General features: G+C 36.1%; 1 protein-coding gene across 5 annotated transcripts in view; it reads right to left on the bottom strand.

Annotated features, from left to right (window-relative positions):
- Nucleotides 1-19149, bottom strand: part of LOC106071779 (zwei Ig domain protein zig-8-like) — a 247733-nt gene that overhangs the window by 143155 nt on the left and 85429 nt on the right. The window contains exon 2 of one of the 5 annotated variants that reach the window (XM_056032684.1): nucleotides 9241-9334. The exons of the other annotated variants lie outside the window; for them this stretch is intronic. The gene's annotated coding sequence lies outside the window, so the exon portion shown is untranslated. The remainder of the gene's footprint in view (nucleotides 1-9240; nucleotides 9335-19149) is intronic. 5 annotated transcript variants of the gene reach the window in all.

Below are 19149 nucleotides of genomic sequence, written 5' to 3'. Positions count from 1 at the left end.
AATTTTTTTGTCTATTCACCATTAAACGTTTGTTTTTGTCTATTCTAACGTGCTGTAACAATCAGATCTGAACTGTACTTTTGGTCTTCAAACTAGTTCAGATCCCGTTCTGTTTGAGATTGTGCTGCACCTTCTTCTTCCATCTCCAAGAACAAATCTTAGCGAACCAAGGTTGTTAGTTATGAAGTCCTAATTCAGAAGCAGACTTGATGCAGAAGTGACATTCTTGATCTGGTGGAACAGAAACACGCTCAACCTTCGCATTATCATTGGTGTGTTTGTAAATACTGTCGAACACACTATTTCTGTAACAATGTAGTTTATTATATCAAATATTGTTATCCATATTTCATCATATTTGTCAAATTGCAACCTAAGTATATATATATATATATATATATATATATATATATATATATATATATATATATATATATATATATATATATATATATATATATATATATATATATATATACATATATAGTGAATAGGCAATAGAGAAGTAAAGAAATGGAAGTCTGAATAATAACCTTTTTTAAATTTAATTATGAGAACAAAGATTTACGGTTGGGGGTCGCCGGTTAGTTGGACATTATATTAGGGGGTTGCAGAATAAAAAAAGGCTGAGAACCGCTGGTCTATAGTGTCTCTATAATGTTCATTGTTTACATGTGTACACAGTCTATTGTGTTCAATGGAATCCAGTCCATTGAGAGTAGTACGCCTATGTCACTGTGAAACGTTTTTAATTGAGGCTGTAAAGTTATCTTTATAGGCCCTAATTGTTATAAATTCAGTTCTCTCTCTTTCTCTCTCTTTCTTTCTCTCTTTCTCTCTCTCTCTCTTTTTCACTCTTTCTCTCACTTTCTCTCTCTCTTTTTCTCTCTTTCTCTCTATCTTTCTCTCACTCTCTTTCTCTCTCTCAGTACCGGTACCTATAAGCCACACTCTCTCCGATATTTCGTACATACATTTAAATATCCCTAACCTCTCTTAGTTATCTCTGTTCTTAAATTCTGTCTATCTCTCGTCTTTCAGAATCACGGTCTCATTTTCGTTTGTCTTTTTTATTTCCCACAATCTGTGAGCTTGACTCGATGTCTCTCGGCCACCCCCTCCCCCTCTTCCTTCTCTCTCTCTCTCTCTCTCTCTGTTTCCTTTTCTATTACATAATCATTTCGCGTCCCTGCTCCACCTCGGTCTTGCTGAATGTATCCCCCATTCCCCCTTTTGTTCCCTCTCAATCAGTGCCTGCCACTACAGCAGAGATGACTGGCATACTACTCACTAATAAGTCTGTCTGTACTACATTGACTACACCACTACTTTCGCCACATTTATCTTTCTTATGACGTCTTAAATTACCTTTTGGTCGATCCACAAATACGTAGCTCAGACCATAATTATATCTAAATCATGAAACAAATAAGTCAAATTACCCCAGCCTGTTGTTAAACCACCATCTTCTTCTCTCTCAGACCCAAACAAAAAAGCTGTAACCATATTGTAACAGTTTCTCCTAACTATGTCATACTAAAAGGAAAATAGCCGAGAAAGCTTAGACATTAGTCGCTATGTACTAATCATACAGCTCACAGCAATGCGTAGTTAAAGTAAAACATTCTAAACATAATCATGCTATTCTACTGTCAGATAATTCTTCCCAAGACCTATAATAATACACTAATATTCTTCTGATGCATAGCCAGAGGGTGAGCGATACAATGCTCAGGATATACTCACTTTCATATGTACATTTTCTAACCGGAAGGTTCTGGAACAGCTAGAACTATTACAGAATAAGAAGGATAAGAAGGATGAAAGTGTGAATGTGAAATGATATTAGGTCTGGGTTATGAGAGTATCCGAACTAGTCAATATTTTAAACAAATGTCACACATAAACGGTTATATAAACAAGGTTATAAAGATACTTTGTGTGGAAACTTGGAAACACAAACTCATAATCAGTCTCCGAAGAGTTCCACTCAGGCAAGTAAAAAAAAAGCAGCTTTCAATATGTTCAGCAAGAATATCGGTTTGCTTTAAATTGTATTTTTTTTATAATAATATTGTAAAGCTGTAAAAATGGTGTATTTTTAGGAAAAAACTTCTTGCATATTTAAATTTAAAAACTCAATTCAGAGCAGAAAAAAAGTAGCCTTTGCATCATAACTTTAAAAGATCTAAAATATCATGATGTCGGATTGAAAAAATCTTTTCTAGTCTCTGTAATCTAAACGAGACGGACGGTCGGACGGACCCACAGACAGACCACACAAGACTAATAGCGACTAATCCACTTTCGGTGACCTCTAAAAATATAATATTCAAACAAACACTTAGAATGTTTGAGTAAAATAAAAGGTCATATCATGAAATGAATTCTGTAATAACGCTTACACAAGTATGACGTCTCATTTTATGACATATACAGCAGAATAGAAAGAGGTTCGTTTGTTGCGGTGGGGGGGGGGGGGGGGAATGTCTTCGTGTTTTTCCTTTAATCGTCTTATAGTTGTTGTTTCGTTTTCGTGTCCACAAAGTTTTACAGAAAGTAGATACTAGATACAGGAAGAGCAGAGATAGAACGTAGGTTGCTGTGCACACCGTCAGATCTCCCCGCCTCATGGGAGAGAAAGATAAGCAACTAAGTTGAGCAACCTTTTATATCTTTTAAAAAGTTCATAAGTTACACTATTTTGACTAGCTTCTAACTCCCTTATTATTCCTTTAGCAGCGGTTCTAAGATCAATGTCATCAATCTATCTCTGGTGGGCTACCACATGGGCATACAACCATTATATGTTATACAAATAGTGCAGCTCAACAGATATTCTTCAGGCCAACCTAAGTGTTCCATTGCCCATTGCAGCTTCATTGATTACTCATAAAATGGGTAGTGGCTACTTTTGAGGGGGATCGCCTTTCAGTAAGTCTTTAGCTTAACCCTCCGCAGCTTGTTTGATGACTCTGTAGTTTAATTTGAGACAGAGATGGCCGCTATAAGTTTTGCTCTGGACGACACATTTAAAAAAAAAAAAGCTTAGCTTAGAAAATTTCAGCGAACATATTTATATTAAAATGAGCCCTGAAGAAGCTTGCAGAGTACCTTGTTCATTAGGAAACATTACACAGTGCGTCCCTCGTGTTTCAACGCTATTACTCCAAGCATTGAGGCGATGCCACGGACGCCACAAGCCACAATATAGATCTAGATCTAATATGAAGAGTCAAACGCGTGGGATGTGAAGTAATCAGATCAGGTTGACTTTGATGTCCGTCTAGGGAACTCTCCACAGCGGACATGTTTTTCTCTTTCTGTAAAGAACAGCTTATGTACTTGTGAGTAAATAAAAAAAAATTGTGTGTGTATAAAGCACTTTTAAATTACATTTTCAAAAAGCAGGAATTAATTAAGTCTTATCCCCCCCCCCCACATTGCCTTCTAGTGTTACTCTGTTATGCAGTTAATCGATTATGTCACATGGTCATTAGATTTACTTCAAACAAAAGTGACCATAATAGATACAGGTCCTGTCAATTTTTTTGGTTTATTCAAAGGCTGAAATTTCACAAGATAAGAACATTTGCCTGAGCGTCCAGACAATTTGAGAAGGGAAAAAATAAGATATTTTAGCACCAAATGTTAGTGTGTGTTTGTGTAAGAGGGGCTTTTATATTTGTTTTAATACTTTACTAGTGAAGCCATGAAGATGTTTCATATTTATTAGAGCATACAAAATTACTATCTAGTTTGTTCTGAATAGTTATTTTCTTGATACACTTACCGTCCCTATAAAAGAGAGAGAGAGAGAGAGAGAGATAAACAGAAATAGAAATAGAAAGAGAGAGACAGAGAAAGAGAGACTGAGAAAGAGAGAGAGAGAGAGAGAAAGAGATACAGATAAAGAGAGAGAGAAAAAAAGAGAAAAAAGAGAGAGTAAGAGAGAGTCTTAATAATTAAAAGATGATTGACCTTTTGTGAAATTATTGTTATGTATAAAATAGCTATAAATGAATCCAATTCTTCAATGAAAACTTGACGTTATATTTGCCCCCATGTTATTGCTATAAGATGGGTGCCTATAAATGTGTAATTTGCTTAGAGAGTCATAATATTGACGCTAGAGGGCATATCGCGTCTGGAGCTGTGGCTAAAAATAAATGTAACACATGGAGTGCACCTGAAACTACGGTTAGTACATGGTGTTTGTTTTCATTGTTTGACCTTTGACCAATGACCTTTCATCTAAATGATCAGGAGATCGAGAGAAAACGACGGAGAAGGGGTGAGGAAGAGCTAGATTGAGATGGCCCTGTCATGCTTGTAGGCCAATAGTACACCCTGCTCAAATAATAATGGCCATATTAACATATAAACCTGCCTCGGAGTTCATACAGTTTTGTCAGCAGATTTGAGTCTTGTTAAGCAGCCAGACTATTATATAAGCACTGCACGAGAATGTGCAGAGTGGTACAGGCAGTGTGCATTGTCATAATTAGAGATTTAGCCTGTGGCAGCCGTTACTCTCGTGCAGACTGTGCGACCTGCCCAGGGCCTAACGCTGAAAGAAAAAAATGAGGGAGGCCTCCAGAAAAATATGCAAATTAAATTTAAAATGAGGTTAAATTTTCAAGAACTCTTTTTTTTTTCTTTCGTTCAAAATTCGGCAAGCTTTTACTTTTAATGTTAAAATTAAGTGCATTTTTTTATTAAACCATTCGCAAGAGGGTATAAATACATAAATATTTCCAAGGGACTCCACTAACTTACATTCGGCACCGGATCTAGCATATATTATTTTTTCCAATAAAATTGTTGTTTACACATAGCCAATGTGACCGTGTAGATTGTGGAAGTTCTGTTGGCATCAATGGAAACAAAAAAACGTGTCAGCAAAGCTGTGGGTGTGTGGGAGAATATTTTTTGTTAAAGTTAGACATACAGCGTAGTTCATATCCTGGGCAGAAGGACAGGTCTTGTCCTCCAGTACACTGGCTATACTAAGATGTACATACGGGTTAGATGATATTCCCAAGGAACTAACTAGAAAAGCAAACGGCATCCATTACAAGTCAATTCAATCATCTTACCAGGAAATGCTGAACTATACAATGTATTTACAACTTTCTAGATTTTGTTTACTTATGAAAGACAAAACAATTGTAATAGACCCACCCACACTCACAAAAGCTGATAAAATATAGGAGATATATAAGGTCTCATCGTCTCCTTTGTACACACACCCTCCACACCAGATCGAAAACAACACCAACTACCAAAACCCATTGAAACTAGTCCAACTCCAGCAGATCAGTATATGTAAAGGTGATATCCCTCATACCCCCTTTCCATGGCGCTCGCTATAAATAATAGCCCCGCGTTACAAGAACTGGCGTGAAAATCGCCGAAGACAGCAAAACAGCTTTAGCCATAACAAAAAGTCACAGCAATGCACTCAGGGTCCAGCTACAGTAGCAACCCCAACATTTTGGTCTCACGATCCATTTGAAGAGGTACAAGAACGAACTGTCAAGCCATAGCCCCGCGGAATGACACAACACCCTTTATATACATCGATAGACGTAGTATTACTAAGTTTTTACTTTACGGCCAAGGTTAAATACTTCCATTAGTCCTAGACAAATGCACCGTATAAAAGCAAAAACGACATTCGTCCAATGACTGATAAGCCGCCTTCTTCACTAAGTGGCCCAAGAGTTGTATCAACCCTCGAGAACAAAGCGTCGTGTCAATTAATTCAAAAAATAATCTTATCGAATTAAATGTTGATGCCCGAAAGAGTTTTGTTGTTGTTTTTTCTTTTAAAGTCAACATTTTGAGAAACGTGAGAGCAGAGTGTCAAGTAATGGGCAGCGTCACTGTGAGATGTGATGAAAATCAGTTGGAGTTGTCCTTGACGTCAATAACAGGTTTGCTTTGAGATTCCCTGGGGGGGAAGGAGTGTTCGGGGTGAGACAGGTTAATGGAGAGCTGTGGCCAAGGGATGATGTTGGCATTAAACTGCAGCTCAGGCACTCGGACACACTGCTACTTGCTGTTATGTCACTTGCTGGGGGGGGGGGGGGATATGAGGAAAGGGGGAGGGGATGGAGCTTTCGTAAACTTACAAGTGCGAGCTCAAACACATACACAGTATATACACACACATACACTCACACGAGCGCGTTCTTTCAAGTATTCACTCAAACTAGCCAGAAATGTTTGAAGACTCTTAAAAACAACAACTTAGAAACTGCTTTTAGGCTTGGGGACTGTTGGTAGAGAGAGAGAACATGGTCCAGATGTTGTTTTGACAGTTGAATAATATGTGATTACACAAACTATTGACCCATACTCCAACATCGGCTATTCACTTTTCCGGTTACATGTCAGTTCTTTGTGTGTGTGTGTGTGTGTCTTTTCCTTATTTAAATATTCAAAACTTCATAAGGAACAAAAAAAGAAAGGCAAGAAATGAACACGTAAAGAGAAGGGACGGTGTGTTAGACATTTTCTGACTGAATCTTTTTCAATAATCCCCCCTCCCCCCAGTTGTGGTGTGCATGTATGTGTTTAGAGAGAGAGAGAGAGAGAGAGAGAGAGAGAGAGAGAGAGAGAACTATTCCAAATTGACCAAGTGTTGTTACCGGTCGTTGACTTGTAGCACCGAATAGCTGGTAGACAACTACACCGTTGTAGGCGTTATATAACTTAAATTATAAGAGAGAGAGAGAGAAAAAAGGAGAGAAAGATAGAGAGGGAGAAAGAAAGTGCGTGTCATTATGAAGATGGACGTATCAGGACATGATGGGGCAACAATGGGCAAGTGAAGAAACTTCTGTAATCAGCAGAGATCCAATTGTCTAGTTCACTATATAGGCTATTTCGAGTGTTGTGGACTTCAGTCAAATTGTGATCCATTCACAAAGCCACAAAAAACTTTCACTATGTATTGAGCAGTGAGCACTAGCATTATATTGCAACAGCATTCGACAATGAAAACAATATAGTTTACAATCTTTGATAATATTACTGACCTATGGTGCTTTTAAGTGACTTTGATAATATTACTGACTTATGGTGCTTTTAAGTGACTTTTGATTATATTACTGACCTATGGTGCTTTTAAATGACTTTGATAATATTACTGACCTATGGTGCTTTTAAGGGACTTTGATAATATTACTGACCTATGGTGCTTTTAAGTGACTTTTGATAATATTACATACCTATGGTGCTTTTAAGTGACTTTTACTAATATTACTGACCTGTGGTGCTTTTAAGTGACTTTGATAATATTACTGACCTATGGTGCTTTAAAGTGACTTTTGATAATATTACTGACCTATGGTGCTTTTAAGTGACTGATAATATTACTGACCTATGGTGCTTTTAAGTGACTTTGATAATTCTTTTATCGAGAGAAAAAGAAAGACTTAGAGGGGAAAAAAATCCTTATTTAAGAAAGTCACATAGATTCACAGATAACTATCATATCCATATTTCAAAATGCACTACACAGACTCACTGGCGGATCAGGGGGGGGGGGGCGGTAGGGCGGACGAAATTTAGTAAAGAAATCACACAATTTATATACGAGTTTATTAGTTATGTTAATAATATATACTAATAATTTATATTTCAACCTATTTTTAGATTATTTCGCGCCCCCCCCCCTCTAGTATGTTGGCCGATTTGGTGGGATGGGGAGGTGGCGATGGCATCCATCCCGCCCCCCACCATAAACTTTCGAGTGGTGGGCGGTCCAATTTATTTGTAGAAATCACAGCTTGTTAACAGAATCAATTAAATATAATTAAAACTTTTTATTGATATTTTAGCCCCGGCCTCCAATGGTGAGCTTACTGCGCCCCTCCCCAGACCCCCTAGCTTTCAAGTTAAAGGGCTCAACATGGCGGCTGTTTTTCTTTTCGCCAAAGGTTGAGAAACACTGTTTTTTCTTATTCTTATATATATATATATATATATATATATATATATATATATATATATATATAATATAATATATATATATATATATATATATATATATATATATATATATATATATATATATAATATATATATATATATATATATATATATATATATATATATATATATGCTTAACGCGCGTTTATGCTTAGGGTTAGGGTTTACTAAGCGTTAGGGTTTGGGTTTGGAAAAAAATCGCCCCCTCCCCCCCCCACCTTTCTCCAAAGTTCTGGATCCGCTAGTGCACAGACGACAACATTAGGTTTTTTTTTATAGTGTGTACCTTCAGCAGTATAGGGAAGGACCTAATCGACGCCTACATGGATATGGAGCCAAACATTGACACAAAGATTCGTGTACAAAACAAACATTTGTATTCTCTAGCATTTAATTTGAATCAAGATAAGACAAAATAAGATAAGACAAAATAAGAGAACACAAAATAAGAGAAGACAAAATACGATAAGACACCAAAGTTGATAAAAACGTATAAAAACGTATGAAGACAAAAAAAAAAAAAAAGATAAAAACACATGAGACAAACAAAACCCATTGTACTGTCTTCTCTCTTATGATGATGCATTCCCTCCCTTTTAACATCCTTGAATAAAAAGATAGGAAATGTTTTGAGCCGAGAAATCTCTATGCCCGATTTTGAACAATAACGATAGAGCATGGCAGACGTCAGAACAGATTATTTCCCCCTGGCGCCATAATATATACACCTAAAAAATAAAAAGCAACATCAAGTAATAACAACTACATTTTTTTTAAAAAGGTCTACAAAGTTCAAGGTGCCAAAGTGGCAGTGAAAAAGATGGAGTGTTTTTTTTTTGAAAAGGAAATCAATTCATTAGATTCGATACATAGGTATTTTTAAATTATTAATTAAATTGGAAGTAGTAAAAATGTTCCTCTTTGCTTTTTTTTATGGTACAGTATCTGAATTGATCATTGTGTCTTAAAACATATTAATTAAAGCGTAATTCAGTGTCAAATGTATTTTATAATCTTACTTTTTAATTAGATAACAGCAGAGGTCGAAAACTGACCAATGCGCGCCACATGAGGGTCGCCAGAGTATGGGAAGTTGCAAGAGAACACATACACACTATGTAACAACTAACAGAAAACACAATTCCTCTATGGTAATTGTTATTGATACTAGTTGATATGAGAAAGTTATATATTAGTTAAAAAGATAGGTTTTTACAAAGCTTATATCAAATCATTCACTCTTGCTGTCTGTCGGTCTGTCTGGTTAACATTTCTCCACGTTATTTCTTCCATCCATTCTCCGATCAAGTTGAAACTTTCCACTATTTTTTTACTTAAAAAAAATGAATAAAAAAAAATACGGATTAGTCAATTACTGGAAATTGATTATTTTGTTAGATATAAAAAAGGGAAATAAATTCTACTTTATAGAGCTATTTTAATGTAGATTATGAGGTTCTTCCCCTTAGATTATCTTTGTTGTTGTTTTTTAAGCATTTTTTTTTAAGTTTTGCTTCCTCGGGTCTGTACTGAGACATTTTGGGAACTTTGAGCCTCGTGCTGCCATGTTTCTAACTTTAATAGTCAGCTTTAAAAAACTGATATGCCACTATATTAAACACAAGAAAGAAGGGCAAGAGAAAGAAGAGAAAGAGATAGGTTTAGTCCCACTTCACATTCGTGTGACTATCGGCTGATAGTCGGCGGCTGAGTGCTACTGGTGGCAGTAGTCACATCTATACATCTCTGCCTGTATGAAATCAATCAGTAATCCAACCTTTAAGCCACTGGCACTTACGTGGGCCTCGATATTTATTACATATCTTGAACTAATGCAGCAATATGCAATTAATTGTTCAATGCGCATTAATAATTTAAATCCAAATCAAGCTCTCTCTTTTTTTTAATGATTCTAGATTCTAAATTATTCTGAACAGCTTGCGGGGAAGACATTGTTTGCTTGAGAATATTTTGTCAAACGTTTAGATTATTATATTTTAGCCCATACCCCCGATAGGGGTGCGAATCCTGGGACACTCACGGCGACAGTCCAGAGAACATATAAGACGGTTAGGCTGTTGGTGTCATACGACTCACTTTAATCTAAGATAATTGTGGCAATAATGATTATTGCATAAGAAAATAGAACACTATCTTGATTGAACCGCTACTTAAGCACAATATCAATCTTTTTATGTTTTTGTTAGTAATTGATACTAGAGTTATCTTCCCTAACAAAGCGATAGTTTAAAACCAAACTACGCTCTGAGATTAACCAACGACACTCTCTTGTTGGAAACGGGTGATTTTAAAATTGTTGCTAATATTAATTATGGACATCACTTATTTTTCTGACTATGCTACATTCTATATTAACATCGATCTGCTGACCAACTGGTTCAACATTACTTTAATTTAAAATTCATTACAGATTCTTCCTCAAAGTGTTAATGTTTTAGACAAATTTCAAACAATGAGTAACGAATCCATTTTACTAGCAACAATACACAAGATCAAAATGTCCTAATTCTCCCATTTTGAGCTATTTTATGTTTCTACAGAACAACACGAGATTTGATTCACAAACTTAAACACTGCAAACCTAATACTACAAACACACAAACCATATACTACAAACACACTCAGTCTCAACGGACGTTGTTATAGAGTCTGAAAGTATAGCAACAAACAGCCAGAGATCAAACAGAAATTCATTGATTGCCCCCCCTCCCCCCCCCCCCCCCACGCCTTCCCTCAATGCAGACGCCTGTTGTAATTATCAGAGAGATCTGACCTCCCTGCTGTCCCTGCTCTACCTCTCCTGTACAGCAGTTCTCATATCATTGACTATCACAATCACGCGATGATAGCCCCTCCACGTGTCTTTAATCCACGACAGTAACAGCTGTTTACAGCCCTTGGTGATAACTGGATAATGACCTGGGCTAGCGTTAGTTCCCTTTACGGAAATCGCCAATCTTATCCAGTTAGCTACGGTTAAAAACTTGGCAGTATTATATCCAGTCTAATTTCTCCAACGAAATAAAACTGCATTAAATGGGAGAATCATAACTTACATAAAATGTTTTAAAAAATCAGTTTTCAAAACTATAACCATTTTAAAGTAACAATTGTATTTTCACTATTTTGTAATTTAAACTTTAAAAATTAAGATACATAGTACACCACATACAAAACTAAAATGCTAAGCTAAAGTACTTATTCTTAAATGGCACTTTACTCTCCTATCCAGAAGTTCTAAAACGTTATAATGCTTTTTACTTGTCTATAAGTTTGACAATGTATTTTTATGTAATAAAAATCATTGCTCTATTCAAACAAATCAATTATAATGGAAGAAATATTTATGTTAGGCTAAACAGTCTTTAAATGGCTAGAAATTAATATGAATAAATCACATAATTCTGAAGTTAAGCCTTAAATGTTGAAATATGTGTAGGGCAATCATTGTACCTTATAAGAAAAACAAAACAAAGGCCAAACAGAGAAGAATTAAACAGACATATTTTAATTGCCGTTCAACAATTGGTATAAATGTAGACACAAATGAAATAAACAAGTCGCACTGTAGGATTAGCTGTTCATTGCTTGTCCACTCTAATCCTGGACTTCTGGTCATTACTTTCATTGCTTGTCCACTCTAGTCCTGGACTTCTGGTCATTACTTTCATTGCTTGTCCACTCTAATCCTGGACTTCTAGCCATTGCTTTCATTGCTTGTCCACTCTAATCCTGGACTTCTGGTCATTACTTTCATTGCTTGTCCACTCTAGTCCTGGACTTCTAGCCATTACTTTCATTGCTTGTCAAATCTAATCCTGGACTTCTGGTCATTACTTTCATTGCTTGTCCACTCTAGTCCTGGACTTCTAGCCATTACTTTCATTGCTTGTCCACTCTAATCCTTAACTTCTAGGCATTACTTTCATTGCTTGTCCACTCTAATCCTGGACTTCTAGTCATTACTTTCATTGCTTGTCCACTCTAGTCCTGGACTTCTAGCCATTACTTTCATTGCTTGTCCAGTCTAATCCTTAACTTCTAGGCATTACTTTCATTGCTTGTCCACTCTAATCCAGGACTTCTAGCCATTGCTTTCATTGCTTGTCAAATCTAATCCTGGACTTCTAGTCATTACTTTCATTGCTTGACCACTCTAATCCAGGACTTCTAGCCATTGCTTTCATTGCTTGTCAAATCTAATCCTGGACTTCTAGTCATTACTTTCATTGCTTGTCCACTCTAATCCTGGACTTCACTAATACATATATTATTTGTAAAGCTACATGTTTTGCGTATCATACAGTAACAGCACACAAGTTAATGACACAATTTTGCATCCAACTTTCTTCCTATTCTGAAGACAACTCACTCGTTCCTCAAATGTTTGTAAGACTTTTTCTTTTCTGAGAACGGCAGCAAATACTTTTAGTTTTCCGAGCTCATTTTTTTTGTTATTATTTGACCCAGATCTCATGGACCCGGTCCAATTTTTATTTTGGAAATCCCTTGCGTCTAATATGGTCATGTGATCATCGGAATGAAAAATTTGGTTATGGAAAAAAATTCATGGCATAATTTAGTTATTTTATTCAGATGGGGAAATCCACTGATTAAAATAAGAAAATTAAAACTATCGAAACTATACATCAGTTGAGAGGATGAAGATATGGGTTAAATTCTAAGCAAAGGTTTCACTTTGTATACACTAGAGCGTCCTGATAATGTGCATGCTTATTTAGTACTCTAATGGTGAGCACAGTTTGTGAATTCTATAGTTTTATTAAATTGTTAAAAGAAGTGATTTTGAGTAAAATTGTTTCCACAGATTCATTCTCTGTTTGTTTGGCTATCAAGTAATAATGAAACATTAAACAAAAAATTAATTGCTACTATTTGTTCCCATAATGTGGTCAACTAAACATTCCTAGTGTATCTTTCACTGAAAAAAGAAGTAGAAAAAAATGCCTATTATTGGGGATCGAACACTGAATTCACGTTATCAACACTGTGACGCTTTATTAATGAAGCCAACGAGTCATACATATGTGAAATTTTAGTTTTAAATTAATGATACAATTCTTTACTTTCAACCTCTTTAGATTAGAAAGTATAAGCTAATAGTAGGAATTTAAAAAGAAAGTAAGCTGTAGACAAAGTTTTTAAACCAAGGATGTCGAGTTGCATGCTTGATGGAGTTGAGTGTGTATTCAACTCGGTATTTAGTTCGACCATGAACTCACAAGTTCTACGAGACACTAGACATCAAACATTGTCGCTTCTCTTTGGATAGTTATGTGGCTTACAACATGAGAGATTTATTTTATTTTACTTTAAGGACATAGATCTATATGTGTTGAATAGGATTTAATACTTAAAAGTCTAACCCATTTAGCAGGCAGGGGCAGACTGGCTATATTGACATTCGGGAAAATATTCGGTGATCCGGCTTAGAATGAGCCACTTCGAATGAGCCGGTTCAGAATGGGCCTCTTTGAATGAGCCCGTTCAGAATGGGCCACTTCGAAGGAAATTAACTGTGTAAAGGATTTTATATATTCCCTCTATATGTGGATGGCTATTGATAAATTTTTTTTTAACAGAAAATGATTTGGACACAATCCTAAACACTGTGTCAGCGACTAGTTTGTTGATATATACGGTAGAATGAACTGTTCATGGCCCTTCTTTTTCAAGCGTCATGAACTATTGTTTCAAATAATTTCAAAAATCACATAATGATATATAATAATGAAGTTTTCTATTCTTATTCTTCTTCTAGCCAGCTTTATTGCTGCTGAGCTGTCAGCTCTTTTGCAGACTGTGCCAAGGAAAAATAGTGTGCAGTTTTCTTCAGTTGTTCGGCACTGCCTATTCAAACATATGAACATTGTGATTGTACTGTACATTTTGTTTACATTTCATATAACCCCCAAGTCTATCTTAAACAGGTACGAATGGATGGATACCAGGGCCGCCGCTACCTATTGTATAATGTGTGCATTGCACGCAGGCGGCCGAATGTAAGGGGCGGACAAATCATTTCCAAGAATCATTTTTCTTTAAATTTTTGGTTTAATAATTAAAAATAAATCTAATATTTTATTTAAATTCTACTGATTTCATTATCCTTTGAAAACTGAAAGGATGTGGGGGAAGAGACGATATTTGTACACTAAGAAGTGATTTTGGAAACTTAAGAAGAAAAACAAAGCGGCACGCGAGGGTTTTTCCATAAGCTCCGACTCTTTCCTGACCTTGAATTTTCGCGGGTTATTTGTAATATTTGTTTTGAGTCGAATAGCCCGCCCTGTAAGTAGATCTAGTAGATCTAGTAATTAGAATGTCAATTTTAAAACATTGTCACATTGTATCTCCTGACAAAAAGAGGTGTTCTAGAGTGTGTGTGTTTACTAGGCGGCGTTAAGAAGAGGTTAAGCGATTGATAGGTGGTTATGCATTTAAATTGCATAATGCAAATGTAAAACGTCAGACAATCTTGAGACATGAAAGAGTATAGAGGTTATTTTGTGGTTAGCTAGATTTCGTTTAAATATCAGTAAATTTCATTATTTTAGATCTCTATCTAAAACTAAATCTGTGTAATAACATTTTTTTTTGTTTACATAAGAAGTTTGTTCAAGTTATTTAACACTTATTTAGTACAAATATAAAACGCTTTCATTGGTTCAGTTGTACTAGCTGTTTGTAGCGACAAGTCAACGACCATCTAACAACAAGGAGAGGGGGCGTCGAAAACATGTTTTATTTTCAGTGTAATTTATTTGAATATTTGTAAAATTACATGTTCAAAAATTAAAATCTCTTAAGTAGGAGACGGCGTTTTATCTTCTAATAAGATCGTTTTAAATATAGACCGTTTTTTGCGAGGCGCTTGTGCAACAATATGGGTCAAATCGTTTTCAAGAAAACATTTTAAAACGTCTCCGCTAGTGCGATTCTTCTGGATTTTTTCTGTCTCAGAATAGTCGAATTTCTTCCGCCTATTGCACTTTATAATAGTGACGACTTTTGTGTGACACAAAACCTCCGCGACAGAGACGTCTTACTTAACACGAAGAATATTGTTAAAAAGCTCACGCCCATTACAGACGTACGTACGCAATATGTAGGCCTACCTAGAATGTCCCTCGCACTATACTATTGGTAAGGGCTGCCTCTTTATTATTAGATTTATTATGGACCTCGACTTTTTTTTATTAGGATGAATAGTGCGTTCTGAAAGAAAACACATTAATATAAGCTTTTAAAAATTCTCTCCTCTTACTAAGAGAAAAAGGCCAGCAGACGCTTAGCGCCGAGTCCCGCCCGGAATCAAACCCTTTGCCGACTTGAGCGAAAACCTGCCACATCTTCGATTCTATCTCCATTACAACGATTAAAATTTATGTAGGTAACACGAATCCTGAAAAAAAAAAACTGACCATAAGACATATTTTATATAGGTTTGTGAAACTGACTCATTTTAGTGAAATTTCATTACCTAAATTTGGATTCTATACATAGTGTTAAAAATATAAATGAAAAATAAAACCTAAAAAGTGTGTTATTATTAAAACATAGTTTCCTTTCTTTTTCATTACATTCTTTAAAAAAAAATGCAAAGTTAAAATAGAAAATAAAACATCTTAGAGGGAATGGGGATACGACAACGATGCGAATAGGAAAAGAAAAAGGAATGGTACGAAAATGGATTTAAATCAAAGAGCGCAGTGTCCAGCTCAGTTTTAATGGATTTTCTTCTAAAATAAACAGGGGAGGGGGCGGCATTTTTTAATTTCGCACGCAGGCAGCCACAACCCTCGCGGCGGCCCTGATGGATACCAATTATATGTCACACAAGATGTGGACTGATAGTAAGTAATGCCAAGACCAATTTGGGCATCCAGTCCGCCCCATCAAGCAGGTAACGTTTAATTTCTTTATTGTCATTGGCTATTTGAAACACATGTCTTTTAGAGGTATTCAATAGACAGCGTATCTTTAAAGTTCTCTCTCTCTCTCTCTCTATCTTTCTCTTTCTCTCTCAGCTATAACAATCTTAAAACGGGTGAAATAGTTGTCGTAACTAATTAGAAAATGTATGGCAGGTTCCAAACAGAAGTAAAGAAATCTGGCTAGTGCACCTTTTCAAGACTCACGAAGAATGTCAGTACATCAACTCACCGAGGAAGTCAGAAACATCGTGGCCCGAAGCTTCAGGGCAAAAAAGAATACCACGTGATAGGAGTCTGCATGGAATTCTTGCGACACTCCACGCTGAATGTTTGTCTACACTTTAGCAGGCCTCACACTTAGCAGCTGATTGTCTGCTCCACCTGAACAGTCACAGAACACGGATAACAGAGAAAGGATAGAGAAACAATAGTAATGATAGTTTAGAGCAGTGGTTCGCAAACTTTTTGTCTCGTAGACCCCTTGCCATGTTTTCTGGTTATCGGTAGACCCCCTGCTTAACTTTCAAATTTTTGCAAATTCAACTTTTTTTAAAAAAACTAATTTCTATCTGTACAAAAAGTAAAGTACCCCTCAGACCTTGTGGTCTATAGAGCAGATGATGTAAAGGTCATCTGTTTCTGTGGCCTACGATTATCGAGGGTGTCATGTGGCCAGCACAACGACCAACAGCCTTTACTTTCCCCAACTAATGTCAGGTACCCATTAGAGATGGGTGGCCTCAGAGGCGCCCAAAAGATCCCGAAATTAAACATCCAAGTCTTCAACAGGATTCAAACTCGGGACGCCCGGTTCAGAAACCAAGCACTTTACCGCTCAGCCAAACGCCTCCTAATTTCTATCTGTAGAGAGTTGAAAAGTGAAAAAGTAATTTAAAGCTACATATTAGAGATTTTAGAGATCTCTCTTTTTTATTGATAAAATTCAAAACCAATTAAAATAGCAATATGTATTGCTGGAATCTCCAAACACAATGGCCTTAAGTATCATTGTACGAGTTTTCGCAAAGAGCAGTTTCTCGTGTATTTGTTGACGTTTCACGAGTTGCTCAAATATTGTGTCCGCGCGAAGATGTTATCACTATTGGGAGAAATAGCGAAGGCGAGTGACTGTCGCCTAAACCAGTAAGCTTCAAGCATGAAGGGCTCATTAGTCTTAGCTGGCTACCCACCTAGCAGAAGTAAAACTGAATTCAAAACTCTCCTGTCTTGCAACTCAAACATGGGAAAGTTTTTGTGGGTTAACCTGAGGAAAAATAAGGAGCCGGCGACCATAATGCAGTTTGCAGCACACATCACTACATCCCGTCAGAACCTGTGACGCTGCTGAGCCCAAACGTATATATGTAGTTTGCAAAGAATTACATATAAAGCTTTTAATTTTATAACTCATGCCACCGAAGCAACCTTGAACTGTATTGTTGCTTAAAGAAATTCTTTTAATTATATCAGATGTGGGTTTGTGTAAAACAGGTTTTAAAACTACAACGGCTGATAAAAATCAATGTTTTACCTATAGTGTTTTCCGCATTTTGCCATAAATAAGTAAATTTCCCCTTACCGACATTGGGATGATGTTATGGTCATCTGTTTCTTTGGCCAACGGTTAACGAGCAGGGTGTCATGTGGGCAGAACAACGACCAACCGCCTTTACTTTTACTAACATAATTCAGGTACCCATTAGAGATGGGTGGACTCAGGGGAGCCCTGAAAATCCTGAAATTCAAAATTCACAGAGATTCGAACCCAGGACCCGAATTACGGAAGCCAAGCGCTTAACCACTACCACCACACCCTTATTTTGCTATAAGTGAACAGATATTGTAAGACTCATAAACCACCATCTTCTCTACATGATGTTGAATAGAGATTTTGTGGGTCTATTCTGAACTTTATCTTTGAATGTTCAACAGTTTTTCAAATCTATATCTTTTTATCTGGGTGATATTGTCGCAGATGATCCTCAAGCGTAATTAGTTTCATATCGTCATAAAAAAGGCAATCGGTAACCGCTTGGTTGACAAGGAAAGAATGAACAATTTTATATAATCAACGCTAGACAGTCTACATTTCTTTTTGTTAAACATTATTTACATGAAGACAAAAATTAAGTTATTTTAATAAGTATTGAAATTAAATACAACAATTTTTCGTTTGAATAGCAGGATAAATATTTAAATGATTAACTAAGTTACAAATTATATATAGTGTGTAGAATTACATTAATGGGATGTAAAAATTAAAGTCAAGACCTGCTTATATGAAATCTATTATCATAGACCCCCTTGGACATCTCATGGACCCCCAATTTGTTTTTTCACTTTCGTAGACCCCTTGAAAGTCTTCGTAGACCCCTGGGGGTCTATATAGACCACTTTGGGAATCACTGGTTTAGAGTATAGCATTACTGCTTCGAGAGTACAGAGTATAAGCTTTTGGTTCGAGAGTACAGGTGGACAGACGCGCTGTGATTAATATTGTTTCACTACGTAGGCGAGCTCTATTTTGATTTCGGGCTTTTGAAATGTACGTATGACGTCATAGCCACAACTCCACAAAAGAAAGTGATTACTTCTTAAGGACAAAAAATGTACATCTGAAATATTCACTTTGTCAACGCAATATAGACCTCTTTATGTAATGGAAACAATTTAAGATCTGAATTCTTATCTTTTATTATGAGCACAGTTCGAAATATAAAAATACAATAGTATGAAAGTGAATAAACAATCTATCTACAAGAAACTATTTGTGTGTTGAAGCATCAAAAAAAGGTGTTAGTTAAGGTTGTACCACCTCCCTTCATCCCCCTGCTCTCTACACCCGTTTTATTGTACAATTGAGCAGTGCATTCTGTCAGTTTGCTGATTCATTTCCTGCCGTGTGTCAAAGCATTGAGAAGTAATTATTTTGAATTTACTTAGAGCCAATAGTTATAATGTAATCGATTTTGAAATAAGGTAAGTAGGAATGTCATGTTTAAGCAGACATGTAACAACACACATCTAAACCATACATCTAACATCAAACATTTAATATCACACATATGACACCATACATATTACACCACACATATCATATAACAAATAACTTCTACTCAAATGTCAGATGTATCTACTTTACTAATCGTAAGACTGTTTGTGAGGCTTA

Source organism: Biomphalaria glabrata, chromosome 1 (assembly GCF_947242115.1).
Source record: "Biomphalaria glabrata chromosome 1, xgBioGlab47.1, whole genome shotgun sequence".
Classification (NCBI taxonomy): domain Eukaryota; kingdom Metazoa; phylum Mollusca; class Gastropoda; family Planorbidae; genus Biomphalaria; species Biomphalaria glabrata.
This window is presented reverse-complemented; position numbering and strand designations above follow the sequence as displayed.